This window comes from Xiphophorus couchianus, chromosome 11 (genome assembly GCF_001444195.1).
Source record: "Xiphophorus couchianus chromosome 11, X_couchianus-1.0, whole genome shotgun sequence".
Classification (NCBI taxonomy): domain Eukaryota; kingdom Metazoa; phylum Chordata; class Actinopteri; order Cyprinodontiformes; family Poeciliidae; genus Xiphophorus; species Xiphophorus couchianus.
Window position 1 is genome coordinate 5,187,087 of NC_040238.1, and position 22,920 is coordinate 5,210,006.

At 37.8% G+C, this 22,920-nt stretch overlaps 1 long non-coding RNA gene across 1 annotated transcript; it reads right to left on the reverse strand.

Annotated features, from left to right (window-relative positions):
* Positions 1 to 5,659: 5,659 nt before the first annotated feature.
* LOC114153070 (uncharacterized) lies at positions 5,660 to 22,920 on the reverse strand. Its single transcript, XR_003597268.1, has 3 exons — positions 22,793 to 22,920; positions 22,537 to 22,632; positions 5,660 to 5,918 (listed from the first exon to the last, which is right to left on the reverse strand). It is a non-coding gene; the product is annotated as an uncharacterized LOC114153070 (long non-coding RNA).

Below are 22,920 nucleotides of genomic sequence, written 5' to 3' on the forward strand. Positions count from 1 at the left end.
CAGAGGACCGTTATTGATGTCACTGTTTTCAGTAAAAAATGTTAGATCTATGCAAGCATCAGGCTCTGGGAAAGTTTTCCATAACAGTGGCGTCTTCTTGATGCGCTTACTCTTTGATTTTTGTTTTTCCTCTTTCTGATCCACTTTCTTCTGTGATTGTGAGATTTTTGTCTTTTCGGTGACCAGTTGTGTTGCAGAAATCATAGGTTCCTCTTTGCAAATCTCCTTCTTTAAGGAATCTTCCTGATTACCTTCTTCTTCAGGCAGAGAAGTGTCCTGCTTTTTAACATTTTCAGTGCCAGACATAGAGGGCTGTTCCTTCTCTGGTGTCTCCTGCAGTATAGAGATCGATTCCTGTTTGGTAACCAATGAATCGTTTTCCGTTCCAGTACTTTCAGCTGAAATCCTTTGATCAGCAGGGGCATGTTTCTCCAACCAGATATTTAAAGGTATCATTTTCTTTTTGTTGCGTCTGGTTGTTGGTCGCTGTTCCTTAGACATAGAGGGCTGTTCCTTCTCTTCTATGTCGATCGTCTCCTCCACTCCAGCGGTGGACTCTTCTTCGCTGACCAGTGACTCGTTCTGGTTTTCAGTATCTCCTGCAGAAATCTCTTGGTCAACAGGGGCATGTTTCTCCAACCAGATATGAAATGGTATCATTTTCTTTTTGTTGCGTCTGGTTGTTGGTCGCTGTTCCTTAGACATAGAGGGCTGTTCCTTCTCTTCTATGTCGATCGTCTCCTGCACTCCAGCGGTGGACTCTTCTTCGCTGACCAGTGACTCGTTCTGGTTTTCAGTATCTCCTGCAGAAATCTCTTGGTCAACAGGGGCATGTTTCTCCAACCAGATATGAAATGGTATCATTTTCTTTTTGTTGCGTCTGGTTGTTGGTCGCTGTTCCTTAGACATAGAGGGCTGTTCCTTCTCTTCTATGTCGATCGTCTCCTGCACTCCAGCGGTGGACTCTTCTTCACTGGCCAGTGAATCGTTCTGCTTTTCATTATTTCCTGCAGAAATCTCTTGTTCAGTGGGGACGTGTTCCTCCGACCAGGTTTTGAATGGTACCTGGTTCTTCTGATTGGACTCCCTCTCAGGTGTCGGTTTGTCCCCTTTTTGATCCACCGTCTCCAGTGCTTTGGCGATCGATTCATTATCACTCCCCAGTGAAGCGTCCTGCTGTTCGATGGTTTCAGCAGAAATCTTAAGCTCCTGCTGCTCCAACCAGACTGCAAACGACACCTTCTTCTTCTTGCGTTTGGGTGGGTTGGGTGGCTGTGATTTCCTTTCGACAATGTTGTCGGATTCAATCTCTTCAACTCTAAGTTGGTTGGACTCCATTGTATCCTTTGCTTGTTTTAGGTTCTAAGCTATAATCACTTCTCTAGAAACTTAGTAAAGATTTCACGTTAAGTTTGTTGTCAATCTCCAAAAGAAAAGTTCACCAAACAAAGTTGAAAATCTTACTATGAAATGCTAAATAAATTCTCAAGAGAAACGTATCAACAACGGCGGCTAAACGGCTGTGATGAAAGGAGATGATGTGAGGAGCTTATATCATCGCTGGTGATGTCAGAATTCTGCCTTTGGAGTTGTATTGTGATGTCACATTGTGATGTCACATTGTGATGTCACCGTTTCGTTTGATATTCAGAGCGGGCTTGTCTGATGGATTTTTCATTAACATGATGCGTGCGCAACCTGACTGCAGAAAGAGTCAGTGTACTTTGAAACTGGTTGCCATAGTTACCAGTTACGTGCGGTCAGGGGACGCAAGTGAGGCAGAGCCACACCTGTCATAATGGAAAAATATAATGATAAAATAATTTATATTGCTATTTTCACCCTGTGGTTTGTACTGGAAAGTAATTATTTTTTATTTAGCTTAACCAATTTTTATTATTTTTTTCTTCAAAATTGCTGAATTTTCATATTTTCCCATTCAAAAGCTCGGAGGCGCAGCAGGTGAGGCAGCAGTGAGTTGAGCCTCACCCGAGGCTGATCAACCTCCTGCTAACTGCCATTTAATGAGACCAAGTTCCTCCTGTCTGTATGTCGCCAATAAAATGGTTAAAAACATTTAATGTATGAACTGATTGTCCATAATTTAGCTTATGTATATAATGTTCAGTGTTTGTTGTCACCAACTGTGTGTGTAACGTGTTTCTGTGCTGAGCAGCGATCAGAAACCAGAGAACAGATTGGAGCAGTGGCGGCTGGCCAGTAGGGGGCGCTTGGGCGCCGCCCCCTTTAAATTGTTTAGATAATAAATGATTTCTATTCTGAACTGCAAAATACTTAGAAATGTATTTATTCATACTGTGTGTCCAATAGACATGTTAGAATTTATTAAAATAGTAAATACATAATTCTAATTGCTCACATTGTACACACTTCCTATGTGCAGGGCGCCGTCCTAATGAGTGTGTATGTAGGCGCATCAACTTTTGGCAAGCAGGTGATCTGAGGCTGACTTTTAATTGGTTGTTTAAGGTTTTTCCACAGGGCGCAGCGCTCTGCGTCCCGGACACACCCATTCTGTTGTGTCATTACTGGTAGAGCGTCAGTACTGGCTAATTTTTTTAAAAACATTGTGTGATTGGACAATCCCCGATTCGACTCATTAGCGCAGCTGCAGTTCGTTAGGTCGATTCACGGCAACGTTTGCAAAGTGGAGTAGTTTCAAAATGAGAGAAAATTCTGTTTTGTCTTTACAAAAAAATGCTTTTACAAAGCGTTCACTTGAAGAAAAAAACAGGATAAAGGAGCTTGGACCGGATCGTCCCAATTTACAAATTCAGCAGCAGGCAAGTGATCGTGGACGATCCTACACGCGGCTTTTTCCAGCTTTTCTTATGACAAGCGGAGTTGGCTAGCTGGATGTGATGTAAGCAATGCATTTTACTGCTTTCCGTGTTTGCTATTTCAAAGTTCTGGCACGGAGGCAATGTGGACAACAACTGGGGTAAGAGACTTAAAACATCTTTCAGAAGAATGCAAACGGCACGAAAACAGCCGCAGCCACCTAGACAATGCAATGAAGCTAAGTTTTTGGGGGAAACTTAGCATTGCTCAACAGCTAGATGAAGGCTACAGGATTGCTGTTAGATTTGGTTACTGTATTTTGTATAATCTTGTCCCACAAAAATGCTGTAACACATTTCATAACACAGCCTTAAAAAATGGCAGCAAATGTTATTAAAATCAGTAAGTTTATAAATAAAATGTGTTCCTTCTTTCTATGACTTAATAGAAAGGACAAAATAACATTTCATATTTAGAATGAAAAATGTGATTATAATATCATAATCTTCATGTTTGTCCTTCTCTCTTAAGGTCTGTGATATCATACTGGGACACACCAGGGAGCGCTTTTCTTTCACAAACCACCTTGTTAGTGCCACAGTCCTGCAGGGGGACAGATTTGAACAATACAACACAGCATTTCCTGAAGATGCACTGAGCAACACCTTAAAAGCCTATCCGGTGCTCAATCGAGGTAAGCTGAAGACAGAGCTTACTCTCATCTACAGCAAGGAAGAGTTCAAAGCCTGTTGTGGTGCTGTGGGCCTACTCCAGCTGTTTATGGAAAACAATCTAGAAGAAGTCTTTTCAGAAACTGTCACGCTCTTGAAGATCCTCATCACCACACCCATGACCACAGCAGAAGCTGAAAGGTGCTTTTCAACTCTGAAAAGAATCAAGACTTTTCTGAGAAACTCAATGACTCAGGACAGGCTGAATGCATTGGCCATGTTGTCAATGGAGAAAAGACTAGTCACAGAGATGACTGACTTTAACAAGAATGTAATTGAGAAATTTGCAGGGCAGAAGGAAAGGAGGGCAAAATTCATGTTCAAATAGTGCTATTTTTTAAGATTTGTTTTGTTTGTTTTTCATTTGTTTGTTTGTGTGCGCCCCCCTCAGTTTTTTTTAGCACCAGCCGCCACTGGATTGGAGGTGAGGCAGGCAGTTCTCTGGCCTCATGGCAGGGGGCGCTCATGATCCAGACATTGTGACTCCACAACTGCAGAGTAAGAGACAGAACCAGCGAGCTAGCCACGGAGCTAGCCGCGGAGCTAGCCGCGGAGCTAGCCGTGGAGCTAGCCGCGGAGCTAGCCACGGAGCTAGCCGTGGAGCTAGCCGCGGATCTAGCCATACAGTAAAGTGCAGCGATATATTTATAGTTTTCTCCTCTTTCCACAGCAATCACGTATTAATAATGGCAAAATAAACATCAAGCCTAAAACCATGTTACTGCAACAGACTGAATGTTCTGCTCTAATATTTCAGTGTTTTTTTAGGGACGTTGTTGTCAGTTGCTATGGCAACGAGTCTGCGTAGCCTGGCCGATGCAGGTAGCGAGAAAGCCTGGTCCTGAGTTTCACTTAAACGGTTTTCCCTTTGCTGTGGAGCACAGCACGAAATTAATAATGTCTAAATGTCCATGTTTCATTGAGTTAAGGAAATTATTATACCGCGGCGGCGCGGCTATGGATGGCATGTAAAAGAATTGATTTTGCCCTCCAGCGTTGTCCGCATGCGCGAAATTTCCTTATGCAAACAATAACATGCAGGGAGTTTATATTAGTAAATCTGATTCAGCCCTAACCCACAGTCAAATACTCGAGTCACAATTTGTCCTACTGTGATTCGTATTGATGATTAAAATTATTATTTTACTGTAGTTATTTGTAAGAAAGCGTTATATTTGGGGGTTTTTAAATGCTTGGGCCTGAAAACAGGTTTTGTTCTTTGGTTTCAATATAGAGTGTTTAATAACGCTTTATAATAATTGTAAAAAGTAAAAGTAACTACTTCACGGATTTCGCCTACCACGGGTTCTCTTCAGAACGCAAACCCCGCAAAAACCAGGGTTCACATATATATATATATATATAAATTATTAAACAAATAATAAATAAGAAATATATTCTTATTTATGTTCTGCGCAAGTCTCTTTTTTACACCTAAAACATCTTTTGTAAATAAAGAAGTGGTGATTCTTTTTCACCAAAATCCCTTTTAGCAAAAAACAACTTGGGCCTTTATTTTATTACGGTGACGATGTTTTTAGAAGCTACATTTGTTGTTTAATAGAAGCTGAATAAAATAACCAGAATTCATCAAACACATACAGTATCTGTTACTTCTTTCAAGTTTGAGTTTAAGGAAGCTTTTGTGATGTTTGATTTATAACACATTGGCCTAAAAGCCTTAAAGAAGATTACAGTAACAGACTTAGTGAGACAGCAGGTTTTTGTTTTTGAGTACATCTGCATGCAATGCAGAAAAAAACACTTAAAAAGTCTTTCTTAAACAGATTTTAAGTCCAGAACATGGGTTATTTTACATTGGCAGTTCTGGCGGTTTCAGTGTTGTTCTGGAAAGTCATTACTAACAGTAAGAAAAATGATGATTATGGAATGAAAAAGCTCCTCCGTTCCTGAGGTAAATATTTATCCCAACAAGCTGCTGCAGAGCACTTAGAAACAGATTTCTGGATGTAGATTTTTCCATATGATCCTGCTGAGTCTGCGCTGACGTCTCCTCCATGAGTATTTAACCAGAAGTGAGAGCTCAAAAAACTCTCCAAATAAACAAAGCAGATGAATTAAAACTACAGGATTAAAGGGATTATAGCAGCAGAGACGCTCTGAATATCTTAAGTCACGGTGGGCAGAGTGAAGGAGTGAAGGACTTACATGAGCTACTAATAAACGTATGAAAACTTTTATAAATGTTTTGTTCTTAATAACAGTGGAAACAGAACACATTGCCGCCTGTCTGTTATTATTTTATAGCTTAAAAAGCTTAATTTTCTGTCCTCACTTCCTTCCTCTCCTCAGCCTTTTCTGTCTTTGCAGGAGATGAAAGGAGAAAATCAGAAGGAGGTTCAAATTATGTAGAGCCTGAAGGATCTGGAGGAAGAAAAAGAAAAGGACAAATCAATGAGAGACAGCAGGAGGATATAATGGGAACAACACAAAAGCATGGAGGGAGGATGATGGAAGACAACAAAAGCTTGTCCTGTGCATGAAAGCTGAAGTCATGCAGCAGGTGGTCGACCTTCGATTCCTGATTTAAGGGAACCTATTATACAAAATCCACATTCTGCATGTTTTTGTACTTCAGTTTGAGTCTCTACTGCAAACCCAAAACAACCCAAGAATTTAAAAAATTTAATAAGTTAATGGCAATAAATTCATGTTTTTGTGGTGTCTGGAAAAAGTAACCCCAGCAAAGCTCAGCCTGTTACCTAGCAATCTCAACAGAGCTCAGCCCGTTACCTAGCAACCCTCAGCCAGTTTTCCCACTGTACAATGGCTGCTGGAAAAGACAAGAGCTTTGTTGAAGATGCCATCATAAAACCCTGACAGTCTGTGGGCGGAGTTAGAAATGTGTGTGTGAAGCAAGGCAGCATGCAAACCTGGATCAGTTACAGTTCTGTCAGGAGGACCTGGTCACAACTCAGGCAAACTATACGTAGCTCCCATGTGACGTCACACTTCCGTAAACTTTGTAACTGGCAGCCATATTGGCAGGCAGTTGCTATGACAACAATAAACGTGCCACAAGCTTAGAACTAGCTCTGGCCTGTCTAACTTAAACAATATAAGTATGTTAGAACTGCTTGAGTACTCTACCCACCTGTGTAATGCTACTGTAGTACTTCCGGCTGAGCTAGCAAAATTAGCTTAGCTGAAGTAGCTCTTACCTGCTAGTTAAGACGGACATGTAACCTACGTGTTTGTTACTGCATGTTCTCACTCTGCCAGTCACCAGAACTTTGTTGTTCACACAAAGAGTTTGTACGTAATTTATAAATCTGTCTAAACCCTGATGGTCTGAATCTCCTCCATGGTGAAAACTCTCCACCTGTTCACTAAGTAATGAACTATATCACAGCCAGTCTGACATGTCTCCATTCTCTGTCTCTACAGAAACCATGTTGTTCATTTATCTTTCTCTCGCACATCTATTCATTGAGCTGCGTTTGCCTACCAAGATGGCGCGGGTCACTTCCTGTTCAGACCTGTGGGAACTGTGTGTTGCAGAAAACCCAAAGGTTTGTCACATATAGTTTAAAACCCCGTCGCACCAAATAAAGTTAAACCAAAGTTCTCAAAGTGGATGCAGAGATATAGGAAGAAAAGAAAAGGCAGTCACATGCACAACACACACACGCACAACACACACACGCACATGCCCACATGCACAACACACACACACACGCCCACATGCAAAACACACACACACACACGCCCATTTCAACTTCATCCAGTTGTTTTCAGTTTTTCTTCCCTCCTGAGCGTCTTTATAGCTGCTTTAAAATCCGCCTGTTTTTTTCTCCATTTTTCTTGTTACATGTTTTTTTATTCTTAAAGAGCTAATTTACACTCTACTTTCATTTGCTTCACTCATCCATGTTGGAGGTTTAGTGAAAAGACAAACTGCCTGACTGCTCAGCAGCTGCTGAGGAACATTACAGATTTTATTTTTGCTTTAACGCCACATACTGAGCTGAAGTCTGTTATTTTCTGAATATAATTTCAACAATCAAGTTAAGATTGTGACACTGCATGCGTGGCCACATGCAGAGTGCCACAAACGATTTATACCTTTTGTTCTTTTCACAACCTGCATGTTTCTGCTTTCCCACATAGTGTGTACCGTGAAGTGAAATGAAAATCCCTGCGCATCTAATAACGCTAAATAAAAACGCCCAGTGAGTAAAGTACCCAAAAATATTAAATGTTTCCACATCAGTTTCTTTCAATAAAAACCTTCAGAAACTGATTCTGGAGGGTTTCTGGTTAAAACATGTTTGATTTTCATTCAGTGGGAAAAAATCCAGAGATTTTACTGAAGTGAGAGCAGAAATACTTTATAATAAAATTACTCAGGTAGAAGTAAAAAGTACAGCGTAGTAAAAATGCTCTTAAATGTACATTTTTTCAGTAAAAATGTAGTTTTAATCAAAATTCACCAGACACAAACCTGCAGTGTCTGTTAAAGTTTCTGAAGCTTTTTATTGAAAGAAATTGATTTGGAAACATTTTTCTGATTTTGCCTGATTTTGTTATTTTGTAATTATTTTTATTTTGGTCCTTAATGATTTATGTTTTGATCAGTTACTCAATACCTGAATCGGCCAAACTATTTTATGAACGGCAACTTTTTACTTTTACTTGAGTAAAAATATTTTTAAGTGTTACTTTTACTGGAGTAAAAATATTTTTAAGTGTTACTTTTACTGGAATATAATTTTTGGGTTCCTAATGAGGAAAACCTGCAAAACGTTTTGGCTCTTTAATGGTTTACGCACCTCGTTACAATAAAACTCTGACTAATTTATTTGCTTATTAAACTTTTGCATTGTTGGGATAAAATAAGAGTTTTAATTTAAAATATTCTATTTTTGGTCAGCATGTCATTTTTAGCCCTTTTGGAGGAAAGTTACCTACTTTTGTTTCTATATTTTAACAATATTATTGATATGAAGTTTGTCAAAATATGTTTATTCTTTAAATTTATTTTGTTTAGTCAATAAGTCATTTCTCCAGACATTTATTGGTATATTAACTTCTGTTGACAGTTGGTGGTTACCATAGCAACCAGTAAGTAGCTCCTCCCCCTTTTTTCTGTTGCCGTCAGTAACTGTGTATCAGGATCAGCTCTGTGTTTTCTTTATATTTTAACATATTTTAGACTAATTTAATCATAAACAGTGTTTCATGAGTAATTTTTTCTGTTTATGTTGTTAACTGTTCATTATTACTGTTGTGCCTTTCAGCTACGTTTAATTTACAACTGCTAACTGATGCTAACTAATGCTAACTGCTGCTAACTGCTCATTGGTAGCTATTGCTTTGTAGTTTATTTAGGGTTCTTTATTGATTTTTATTTCATGTATCGGGCCAAAGATGGATAGAGTAAATCCAGGGAACCTGAGTTTGAACCTCCTGGATCTGAGACGAATATCTGAACATCTCAGATTTAAGTTAAAGTTCTGAAGTTTACAGCTAAAAATGTTAACCAGTAGTATAAGATGCGAAATCCTTCAATCATTAAGGCAGATAATACATATTCTTCAGTCCAAATTAAAATTGTTCCTCATTTTTACAAACATATCTGGCTGCATGAGCATCTGCAGCACAAACACATGGCAGCGCTAATAAGCAATAAGACGTAAAGGCCTCGGTTTTTAACCCTCTGTCTGAGCGCGTTTACTGGCTGCCATTTTAACTGGCTGCTCCTAATATGCCTGTCTTTATGAAGCTAATGCCTGAGTTTATTCCTGCCTCAGCTGACTGCCTCCAAAAATGTCAGCCCTTCCCTCCTGTCGTTTATTTTCCTTATGAACATCTGTTGGTAACAAGTCATAACCAATACTTCAGCCACACATGATGCCACCCCAACAGCTGCCGTGTTAAAGTGGAAACCAGAAGCAGAGGCTCTCAGAGGGCCTGGTCTGCCCTCTATTTGACACAAACTTCTCTGGTTGGGCTTTCAAAGGCCTTCCAGCAAGCACAGCTGGTGCTGCCACAAAGATCAGCTGCAGAGATGCAGCTTATGGACGGATAGAAAGCTCAAAATGCACAACAGGACGTCAGGATTGAGGAGGCGGCGGATTCTCCTAAGACTTACACATTTAATAAAAAGTCATTGCCCGTCTTTCAAGGACTGAAGCAAAAGTTAGTTTGTGCAGCAACAAGGCAGTTCAAAGTGCTTTACATCATAAAAACACTAAATACAAAGTCGTAGATCACACAGTCAACAATGCACTGCAAAAACACAAAATCTTACCAGGTCAAGTTATTTCTATTTTCTAGTTCACTTGGAATAAGATAAAACTAACTTACAAATAACTGTTCAGCAAGGCGCTCGTTTCATGTCAATACCTCCTTAAAATCGCAGAAAAAGTTTTATTGGCAGATTATTTCATAACAAAACATTTTTCATGTTATAAATGAAATAATCTGCCAATGGAACAGGAACTTTTCATCAATTTTAAGGAAGTATTGACTTGAAACGAGCTTTTATATAAAGTTACAGGTTAGGTTTGTGTCATTTTAGGTGGTGTATAGGTGGTGTAGAACCGGGTGGAGCTGCAGCTGCTAGATGGCCCACTTTGGAACCGTCTGTATGTGGCTCTGGAGGCTCAGGTCAGAGGTCAGAGGTCACTCTGATCTCTGGTTTCCAGCTGTGATTTTTTTCTTTTACCTTCTCAACAATAAACATTTTTTAAGGAAATCTGTAATTACACACTGAAACTAAAATAAATAAAATTTAAGATTCTAATCAGAGGAAAATTAAGAAGATAGAAAAAAAGAATAATTTAAATCATTTAACGTGAAATGAGACAATCTCTTTCTAAACAGTAATTTGTACCAATATGGTTCAAAGTAAGCAAAATTAATTTAGAACAATAATTTGTGTTGCATGAGGAAGTGAGAAGGAACTGCTAATCGAATTTAAATATTCCCTTAATAATTAAATTTATTTTGCTAAGTAATTTGTTACATTACTTTGATAAATGCAACACAAAGTCATTTGTTAATTTCAATTAATTCGGCTGTGTTTTTCCACTGTAGATATTTAATCAACATCTTTACAAGAAGATGCATTTCAAGCTACCAGGTTATAATCAGATACTTTAAGTTAAACTACAACATGAGCAAGAACATTTTAAAAAGTGGCTGTGCATTAGGGGTCAAAAGGTCAAGCTAATTGCTATAAAAAGTAAAAATCTGCAATGAAATCTGTTTTTTATATCATCAGGCATTCTGTCATGAAAAATCTTAAAATGTTTGGAACAACAACACAAAACGAATCCGACCTTCATCTGTTGATGACGTACAAAGACTGAATAAACTGAGAAGATTTGATTAAATGTGAGTCATTAACGTTCAAAAGAAAATCAGAGAGTTATTTTGAGTCTGGACACAGGAAGCTCTGGTTTATCCCCATCAGTTCCTCTTTAGCAATTCACAACGGGGCAGAAAAGACATCATGAGTTATCTGCTCAGGTCAGGGGGTAACTAATGGAAACGGATATTTATCAAAATATGTCAGTCAGAAAAAAGGTCCAACACTAATGAAACATCCAGCGATTAAAAAGGGAAGAATGGGGCTGGTGACAGTGATGTAACAACAGCAGTGATTATGAGTAACTTTACAGATTAGAGAAACATTCACTTCTTCCTGGAGGCAATTTATCTTCAAGCACAATTTAAGAAAACATTAAGTCACTTATGCAATCAGAGCGATCTGCGACGAAGCCAAATTAATTCACCCCTGAAATATTTGCTTTCTTATGCTTTAATTAATAACACAAATATGATTACTACAATGTTCAAATCAGGAAAATAACTGCTTATTAAAAAGCATTCCTGAAACTCATAATTCATGGAAAAAGCTCACCAATGAAGCAGAGCATAAAAATAAAGTCACAAAGCAAACAGTAAAATGATGACATCATTAATTATGGCAGCCAGCTAACCTCAAGGGAAAACGAACCAAAATATCTAAATTTACCCAACAAACAAACATCTTTCAGGCCCTCTGAATAATGATTGTACTCAAGAAATTAAACTCAATTCCTGCAAAAACCGTTAATCAAATAAATAAATTCACTTCAAGTTTACACCAACTTCACGTAATACAAAGAAAAACCAAAATCCATTGGCTCTGATCGCTCTAAAGACATTTTGATCTTACAGATTATTATAGAAAGACGAAAAATCAGGAGGTCACATTTAATGTTTATCATCTGTTACTGCAGGCTTTTTAAATAAACCTCATCTCTGTCATCTGATTAAAACATTACCTCTCACACTTTTTAACAAATTTGTACAGCAGAAATATTTTCTTCAGAAGAGAGAGGAGTGTAATTACAGAGAGCGCGACTTTATAGCCAAGATTTGTCATTTAAAACTGGATGTACGTTTGATATTTGTTGTCTTATTGAGCGTGTTTGCTCATAATCATCATTACTTCCTGGTTTTATCTACATGCAGCTGAGAAAATAATCAACCAGTTTATTGAACTGGTGTTAGGAAACATCGTTATCTACCCCGTTTTCAATAAGCTTCAGCTTTTCTGGGCTGGAGATGATTAAGGAAGTTCCTTTCACTAAATTCTGGAGGATTTCATCAGTTCCTTCATCGGCTGCCAGATGAAAAGAGTTTGATTTGTAGCCCAGACTATTTATTTTATGACACCTGGTCTCTTTTCTCCTGCAGCCAATAACTCAGATCAGAATCAGCAGCCATTTGGACGGACGTTTAAACTCGATATGTCAGCTGACCACAAAGGAGAGACTCTCCTCACACCGCATTTTTAAAAAAAGTAAATATTACAGGAAACTTTCAACGTTTCTAAGAGAACCGAGTTTTCCTGGAACTCCTGAGAGAAAGGTTTTCTAATCGCTTTATATTTATCCTGCTCTATAGAAAGTGTTTCCCTTAGTGGTAAAGTACGACAGCATATGAGACAGAAAACAGATGAAAATTTTAAGATTAATCTCAGAAACTTTTGAGAAAAATATGGAAATTTCTGAGTTTCAAAAGTCGAAGATTTTCGCCAAAATTTCTGAGCTTTTTGTAGCAAATTTTTGACTTTTCAAACAGAAATTTTTAAGACTACTTCACAAATTTTCAAAACATTGAAAATTTTTCAATAATTTTCTAGGAAATTTCTGAGATTAATCTGAAATTGTTGCTGTTTTTTAAAATATATTTTGGACATTTCAAACTCAGAAATTTGTTATTTCCTAAAACAAATTCTGAGATTTTTTTGCTGGAAATTTCCACTTGTTTTTTTAATCGCCCTAATGCGACGTTATAATAAAGTTCTGAAATAAGTGGAATTTTCAATAATATTGTAACTTAATTAATGGAAAAAATTTAAATTAAAAAGTAAAGGGGAATCAAAGTTTGAAATATGCAAATAAGTGAAGTCAAACTGTGGAATAATTTGAATATTGAACTTAGATCATGTTTAGACATAAAACTGTTATTATATAGACATGCAATTATTGTTAGATATCATAAGTCCATTATTGTTAGTTCTCTTTTTTTAACGAGATAATAATTGTTCAACCACTAATTAAAATGAGATAGATAGTAAATTGGTGGGTTAACTGTTCAGTTTCATTGTTACATGTATTGTAATTATGTAGGAGTGGGAATATTGACATGTTTATACTTCCTTAAATCTATAAAACTAAAGCTTTGACATTATGCTTCATGCTGGATGTATTTTTTGTACATATCCATAAAATAAACAAACTATATATAGAGTGTGTGTTAGAGGAACTGATAGCTAAGCTAAGCTAGGCTAAGCGTGTAAGTGTACAGAAATGCAGCTAAGCTAACCGTAGCTGCTAAAAACAAACCCTGCGTTGGATTCTCTCTCTGGGAAAGTGGATGTCAGCTGGTTGTAAGTTGTACCACTCTGCTGCAGACTGAAATAACAACCAGAGGATGGATTGTCATGAAAAGTGATACAGACATCTGTGGTCCACAGAGCATGAATCCTAATGATGCTTTCCATCCTGCTAATTTATGCTTCCTGCCTTCCTGGCCCCTCCATCTTCTGGCTGTGTCAGGAAAACCAATCTCCCTCCGCCATCATGAAGGATGCTCCAATCTTTAAATGTGTCTTACAGAGAGGGAAGTACATCAGGATGGAGGATTCACAGGTGTGGAGAAGGTTCCTTTTTTTCCTCTTTTTCCTTGGAAACAAGATTTATTTCATCATTTTGGCTTAAAGCCTTTTAATTATATCAAATTGGTCATAACTGGAATCTATAACCTGATATTTTGCTTTGATTTGTTTGACGGTTGATCCAATATAAATATTTAGGGAGGCTAAATGCTGACATTTTAGGCCAATTCAATTTATTTTAATTTGTCATTATGGTTTTTTTGGACAGTTTTCTGATCTATGATAAGAAATATGCCAGAGACAGTTTATGCAACCGTTTCAACAAATATGTAAAAATAAATATTTTTTGTAAAAGTTACTGCAGCTTTAAGTGGAACACACTTTTAATTTCCAAAAGGAAAATCAAATCAGTTATTGCTTTCATACCCCAATACGAACCAGTCACAGCCAATGTGGCTCAAATAAAACAACTTACCTGTCCAACACCTGGAGCAGGTAAGTTGCTAACAAGCTTCAACATCCAAGACAGAATCAGAAAGTTCCCATCAGGATGAAGTTCCTCTCCTGAAAGTCTCAGAACCTCCTCATTGGCCTTCAAACATCATCCGTTCAGTTCAGTAAAACTTACGTTGTGTCCAAACTAAACCAGGACAGTTTCCACAGAGACCAAAACAAGCGAATAAAATCTCACAGAGGAAAAGGAAAACGGCGCCGGGTCGCTCCGGTTCTGAGATCCAGTTGGACACTCTGAGTTTTCTAACCACCTTCTCAGATTATTATAGATTTATTTGTCTCTGCTTCCTTTGGGAAACTTATGAATTGTTCATGTATGGAGGTTAAAGTTCAGACTGTGAGCAGATCATTTACACGACTTCCTGCTTTATTACCAGCAACTTTTGTGCTTTATATAAAAACTTGATATCCTGATTTATCTCATATGTTGCATCTGTCCTTCTTATTGTTTTAATTCTCAGGCTCAGGCTTGTCATGACAACAAATGTTGCTGGACAATAAATTGTCCCAGAAGTTATTGCAATAAACAATAATATTGTTGTTTTTAAGACTATTTTAAAGTAACATGATGGCATCAATATAATAATAACGCAAAGATCAATAAACTTTAAATTCTAATCAACATTTCAGACTGGAACTGGTAGACATTTTAAATAAAACACGAGCAACATGAGGAATATGAGCAACATGAGCAACATGAGGAATATGAGCAACATGAGCAACATGAGCAACATGAGCAACATGAACACGAGCAACATGAGCATGAGCAACATGAGCAATATGAACACGAGCAACATGAACACGAGCAACATGAACACGAGCAACATGAGCATGAGCAACATGAGCAATATGAACACGAGCAACATGAGCATGAGCAACATGAGCAATATGAACACGAGCAACATGAGCAACATGAGCAATATGAACACGAGCAACATGAACACGAGCAACATGAGCATGAGCAACATGAGCAATATGAACACGAGCAACATGAGCAACATGAACACGAGCAACATGAGCATGAGCAACATGAGCATGAGCAACATGAGCAATATGAACACGAGCAATATGAACACGAGTAACATGAACACGAGCAACATGAGCAACATGAGCAACATGAACACGAGCAACATGAGCATGAGCAACATGAGCAACATGAGCAATATGAACACGAGCAACATGAGCAACATGAACACAAGCAATATGAGCAACATGAACACGAGCAACATGAGCATGAGCAACATGAACACGAGCAACATGAGCAATATGAGCAATATGAACACGAGCAACATGAGCAACATGAACACAAGCAATATGAGCAACATGAACACGAGCAACATGAGCATGAGCAACATGAACACGAGCAACATGAGCATGAGCAACATGAACACGAGCAACATGAGCATGAGCAACATGAACACGAGCAACATGAGCATGAGCAACACGAGCAACATGAGCAACATGAACACGAGCAATATGAACACGAGCAACATGAGCAACATGAACACGAGCAACATGAACACGAGCAACATGAGCAACATGAACACGAGCAACATGAGCAATATGAACACGAGCAACATGAGCATGAGCAACATGAGCAATATGAACACGAGCAACATGAGCATGAGCAACATGAGCATGAGCAACATGAGCAATATGAACACGAGCAACATGAGCAATATGAACACGAGCAACATGAGCAATATGAACACGAGCAACATGAGCAATATGAACACGAGCAACATGAGCAATATGAACACGAGCAACATGAGCAACATGAACACGAGCAACATGAGCAATATGAACACGAGCAACATGAGCATGAGCAACATGAGCAATATGAACACGAGCAACATGAGCATGAGCAACATGAGCAATATGAACACGAGCAACATGAGCAACATGAACACGAGCAACATGAACACGAGCAACATGAGCAATATGAGCAATATGAACATGAGCAATATGAACACGAGCAACATGAGCAACATGAGCAATATGAGCAACATGAGCATGAGCAACATGAGCATGAGCAACATGAGCAACATGAACACGAGCAACATGAACATGAGCAACATGAACACGAGCAATATGAACACGAGTAACATGAACACGAGCAACATGAACACGAGCAACATGAACACGAGCAACATGAGCAATATGAGCAATATGAACATGAGCAACATGAACACGAGCAACATGAACATGAGCAACACGAGCAACATGAGCAATATGAACACGAGCAACATGAGCATGAGCAACATGAGCAACATGAACACGAGCAACATGAGCAACATGAGGAATATGAACACGAGCAACATGAGCAACATGAGCAACACGTGCAACTTGCGGTCTGGATCAACATTGAAAGATTTCCGTTACTTTCTGTCGTTTTCTTCATCTCGTCCTGCTGCTCTGAAAAACTCCTTGTTCTGATTTATTGTCCTGCAGAAATGCTGTCATCAAAGTGAAGGAAAAGGTTGAGGAGAGGGTTCAACGACTGTGTGTGGGAACTATGTGTTGTAATTTTACAACACATAGTTCCCACAAGTCTGAACCGGAAGCAATAGGCGCCATCTTAGTAGGCAAGTGCAGCGCAAAGCATAGTGTACCCATGGCTCCCAGACCAACATATAGAAAACATGCAGACACTCTTAACCAACGTGCAAGAAAAACTTCAATCAGCTAAGATAATGTTGCTAGTTCAGCAGTAAGTACTGCAGTAAATATCATTTATCTCAGTATTACTCAGAGGTGGGTAGAGGACTCAGGTAGTTGTAACGAACTTGTATTGTTTTTAAGTTATATAGGAACCAGGCGAGAGCTAAATCTAAGCTTGTGGTTTGTTGATTGTTGCCTGTCAGTTACAAAGTTCACAGAAGTGAGAAGAGAAGAGAATTATGTCTGGGACGCCTTAAATGCTCTCCTGTATTTTGTGATGCGCATTATTTACATAAAACTATTGAATTAATCCAATAATTATCTAAACTCAGCAAAACAGCAGCTTTACTTTACTTGCAGCAAATTAAACCATAAAATAACTGGCATATATGTAACAAAAGCCTCCAGGGAAATAATAGTTATCCATCCTTAAGAAATCCTGCAGAGGAGCAAAAAAAATGCAAGAAGGCTAATTAATGCAAAGAAGAAACACCTAAAAATACACAGAGACTTTACACACAGGCAGCTGGGTGAGAAAGATCAAAGTAGCAACAGAAAAGCGTCTTTAGATGGAGACAGAGCCGAGAAGTACGAGGCATGATAAAAAGAAACAAGACAAAAGAGGACAAAGTAACAAGACAGATGGGGAAAACAGAAAAGTAAAATGAGACGGATGAAATAGTCAAATCCAAATTACCTGAGAGGAAGACACACACTGTCAAATATTTAAAAGCAGGAGTTGTTTTTTTTTTTCAGATCTTGGGTTGATATGTAGAAAAATTCCCCTGAGTAGAGGAAAGATGGGGCTTTTAAACGGAGACAGTGACAAGAGCTGTTAAATGTTCAAAGTGCAGAGGGAAGGAAAATGTAAGGTAGACTGTGACAGGAACTTTAAGGCAGAAATTAAAACAGCTGGCATAATGAGAAATCAATCCGAAGGAGGGAGAAAAAAACGTCAAAGCTTTCCGGTCTAGCGTTGCGTTTATCGCTCGAGGGGATAGATGCACTTCAAATGTCTACTTTCAAAACTGAGATGTCTCAAATATTCTTCCTTCTCCCTAAAAACCAAAGTTACTGGCCTGTTTGTTCAAAGACTGAAAGCAAAAAAAGCTTTAAAAATCCCCAAAAAGTGATATTTAAAACATTTATAACTGGCCCCTGACCAGATCACTGATCCGTAATAATAATATATAAATCAGATTATAATCCCAGACTGTGTAGATAATTTAACTTTAGTTAACTCCTGCAGTCCTGCAAAACACAAATACAATTTATTTATTTAGGACTTACACTGCAAAAACACAAAATACTACCAAGTAAATTTGGTAATTTAAATATCTCAGTAAATTTGCAAATATGATTTTTTTATTCAACTCGTGTTCCACAAAGACATGATACACAACAACACATACAAAATAAAAAATAAAATCTTATAAAAGACTTGCACACCAATGTTTCCACAGAGCCGACCGGCATCTTAGCGCAAAGATATGAGCTTGTTTTAAATAAATAATTCCTTAATATCAATAAAAAAAGTTCTACTTTCATTGGCAGATTATTTCACTTCTAATAGGCGAAAAATGTCTTATTTCAAGTGAACTAATATATTTGCACTAGAAACTAAACAAAAATCAGCTGGTAAGATTTTGTGTTTTTGCAGAAATCAGGGTTTATTTAACATTAAAGGAATAACTAACAATTGGGACAATTTATTGTACAACAAAATGTTACAGTGACAGCCCGATCCCATTGCTTCAAAGCTTCCTGTCACATTTTATCCAGATTTTACGCCGATGGCGCGAGACGTGCGTCATAATTCTGCAGCAGATGCAGTAAATCTGGACTTGGATAATAAATTATAATTCTGAACTTATTTGAGAAGTGTGTCACTGAAGGGAATCACATCACAATCCCACAAGTCACAACTTTTCCACTCCTTGCAGCCTGATGAATTCGGCTGGCAGCCAATCAGAAATAATAATTCAATAAATTATTTTAACTTACATTTTATTTTTAAGAAGTGATTGATAAGGATTATATAATCATTATGAAAATCTAAGATTAAAAAAAGTATGAGATTACACTTTTATTTCTTTATTTTATTTTTTTTTATTTCGTTTCCTCTTCTCCTTCAAACATCCTGAGGGCCCCACAGCGCCCTCTGGCGGCCCCGAATTGAAAAACACTGACCTGATCCCAGATAACACAGAGTTACAATTATCTATAAAATCTCAACATGAAATTAGAAAAGGAATAAATAAATAAATAAGGAGAAACTATTTAAATCAATAGCTGCCCAAAATACGACATTTTTCTCATTATTTATACAACATAAACTGGAGAAATATTTCTAAAAATGCTGAGAATCCAGGACGATTAGTTTTTAGAAATATGAAATTTACTGCTAGCAGAAATTAAAAATCGCGACACAGTGAGGTTTAAAGGTGCAAAAGAGAAACTGAAACGAACACTGGCTATAAGAACGACTGGTGGGGGAGAAGGTGAGCTGCTCTGCCTGGAGGCTCAGGTGACCCACATCAGCTGATGACCCTCTGCGTCGTCCAATTACCCGCCAGACTGGCAGGGACAGAAACAGGGAATGTTCCCATCACAATGTGCTGCCTCTCATTAAATCTCTGCTCGTTATGAACAAGACCTCCGTCTCTTCCTGTCATGCATCTGGAGCTGAGGATGTGATCAATCCTGTGTTTTTAATCTTAGCCCACAGATGAAATAAAATGTGTTCACGTTCCTTACCGGTCAGCAGGGCTCGCCTCAATGCCTCAACGCCTCAACGCCACGCAAATGGAGCGGAGCCGCTTTTAGTGCCGCTGAAGCAGACGGTAAACACAACTAGTCTCAGGAAGAAATTAAAGCTCTGCGATCATCCAACCAGTGACAGCAAAGACAAAATCAATTGAAACGGGAGAGGAGTCGGATTCTGCTACAGTCGGCGTTTCCTACGTTCCTTCCAAAAGTCCAATTGTTTATTATGAAAAAAGGCAATTTCTGCTTTACAAAGAATGTATCACCTTACCTAGAAACGGCTATATAATAAAATCCAAACTTAATGGCTGCTTTCCAGACCTCATGGTTTCCTTCTCTGAACATGAGCAGACACTGGGATTAAAACATGCTAAGAACCAGAACTCCCAGTATGATTTTCTTCTGTTTATGTATTTTATATATGTTTTCTACAAATATGGAACAAACTTCCCGTAAACTGCAGAACAGCTGAAACACTGACTTCCTTTAAACTAAGACTAAAACACACCTGCTGCTTCTGAACCGTAATAAATGAAACTTTGACCAACATATTTGACGCGTCTGGATGATTTCGATAAAATGGATGTTTCTGTTTTCTGTGATGTTTGTGTGACTTTGTATTTTTGTGTTTTTATGATGTAAAGCACATAAATACATAAAAACATTACATAAAAAAGATAAACACAAGAAGCATAACAGAAGCACCTGAAACTCTTAAAAGGCAAAAAGACGATTCTTTTCCTTCCTCGCTGTAGAACCGTGAACTAAATGAAACCTGGAGACGAAGCTGTTATGAATTCAGCGCAGAGGGAAAATAACGCAGAAACACCAACACAACCACTTTTTTCTCGCTCTCTGTGTCGGCTACGCTACACGCAGACTTTTGTTTTTGTTTTTTGCATTTCTTGGGGAAATAATAGCAACTGACTGACAACAATGGCACTACTGTATATGTTTCAGGATTCAACACCAAAAAACTCTCAAACATTTCCCACACAAAGAGCAGAACATTCAGTCCGTTACAATTTTATGTCTTAAGGGTTGATGTTTATTTTTGATTATTAATAAGTAATCGCTATGGTAGATTAGCTACCACTGTGCTAGCAGCTAACGTAGATTAGCTAATTTAAACACTTGTTGTACTGATGGTCTGTCAGTGTTTCGGTCACTTTTATTATTTTTTAACTGAACTGAAACACACAGAATTCCACAGCACACCTACGTGTTGAGGTTGTCATAGTCAAGCTAGCATAACTGAGCTACTACCCTCTCTCTCACTCTCTTTTTTTCTTAATTAAAACTTTTTCCTGACTTTGTTATCTAGTTGTTGAAGTGTTGACAATTAGTAGCAAAGCCCTGCGTCTATCTTTCTTTTACATGTCAAGCGTCCGTTTAAGATTTAGTGCGTTATGTTGACAACTTTGCAGCTAAAACCAATGCTAGCCATGGTTGGCTAGTTGCTTTTTGCCCTCCAGCAGGAAGCTGGGGGCGTGACGTCTACTGCGGTATAAAAACTCCAGTAAGTAACTTCTTTATGAGACAAATGTAAATGAAAAACGTTCATTTCTCCATTTCACTGCATCAAACTACGTATGTCCCAGCTTCACACTCTGCATGCAGATGAAATTATGTTTTGCTCATAGCAGCATAGTAACAGCGCTGACGGTGGGTAAACACAGAGTTTGACCACCAATAAATCTTAATTGAGGTGTTAAATTATACATATACTTTAAGACTCTGTGCCTGCAGCGCAGACTGCATGACCTCTGGTTTTAGCTCAAATGTATTTTATAAATGAGCAAAATCACCACATATACACTGTTTTATTCTTTTCTATGTATGTTGATGTATAGTTGATGACAGCCTATAATGTTTTTCTTTTGACACAATGAGAGAATGTGTCAGTTTTAACAGTTTTATTTGAAGAAAGTGTGTTTTAAGCGCACCATGTTTCTTCTTTAGCTCCTCTTAATGCTCCTGCTGTCACTGTGAGGGAATCGTTTTGATTATTGGGACCTAAAAATGGTCGGTTTCTGTCATATTTCCTGTCTGAATTCATGTTTTTGTGTTTTCTCTCCCGTTCCTCTTTTCTTTTTTCAGTTTTCTGTGAAACAGGGAAACAGTTTTGGGAGCAAACACCTGCATCTACACCTGCAGATCATCACTCAATCAAAAGAAATATTTTTACTCCAGCTTTCCTTCCAATCTGCACCAGTTTGTTTGGAAAGTAGATTTATCATTTCATTAAAGTTATTTCTAAATAATTATTTTATACATTTTAACCAAATTCTGTCCTTGGTCTTTGTGTAACCCTGAGAAGCTTGATTGCCAAAACTGTGTTTTGCTTTCCTGCCCACTCATCAACTCCCACAACCTCCAAATTATTAGTTTTCCTTCTTTTTCTACAATCTTTAATATCTTTTCAAAAAAAACTCCCTTAGGGTAATTTAATATCTCCTGGCTTGTTTTAAACCCCATTTTACCATTTTTTAAAGTAATAATTTAGTTTACTACTGAAAATAAGGATTAATAAAAATGATAAATGAAGTATTTTTTATGGGAACAAAAAGCTAATAAAATCTTCCTCCTTTAGTTTTCTTAATGTGTTTTTTTACTCTAAAAATAACATTCTAACTGTTATTTAAATTATATTACTATTTTATACAGGCACTTTAATTTTAATCGGAGTGTGCAATTTTAATAATAGTTATTGTTTTCCTCATGTTGTAAATATGTTCTTTTTACCTTTGCTCCCATTATTTCTTATTATTCTGGTACTTCTAGCATGGAAGAGTGTGTGTGTGTGTGTTTGTGTGTGTGTGTGTGTGTGTGTTTGTGTGTGTGTGTGTGTGTTTGTGTGTGTGTGTGTGTGTGTTTGTGTGTGTGTGTTTGTGTGTGTGTGTGTGTGTTTGTGTGTGTTCTTACCTGGTGTCCGATGAAGGGACAGATTGTTTGGATCAACTCCAACATCACTCTTCAACCATTTGCAGATCTTCAAAATTTTTCCACTTGTGTAGTTCCCTACAAAGGGAGCAGAACAACAAATTATCACATTGTTTTGCTAATTCTATATTACAAACGTATTTCACTCATTTAGTGGATTTTGGAAATGTATAACCAATAAGTAGAAATAAAACGTTTTCACAGTGAAAAATATTTCCATACTTTATGATTATTTTACCTCCAAAACGGGAAAATCGATTTGTTTTAAAATGTACCTTCAACATCATTCTTACCAAAATAATGTACAATTTTACAGATAATTAAATGAATCAGAAAAGTTCTGAGCTGATGGCAATTTGTCAGAAA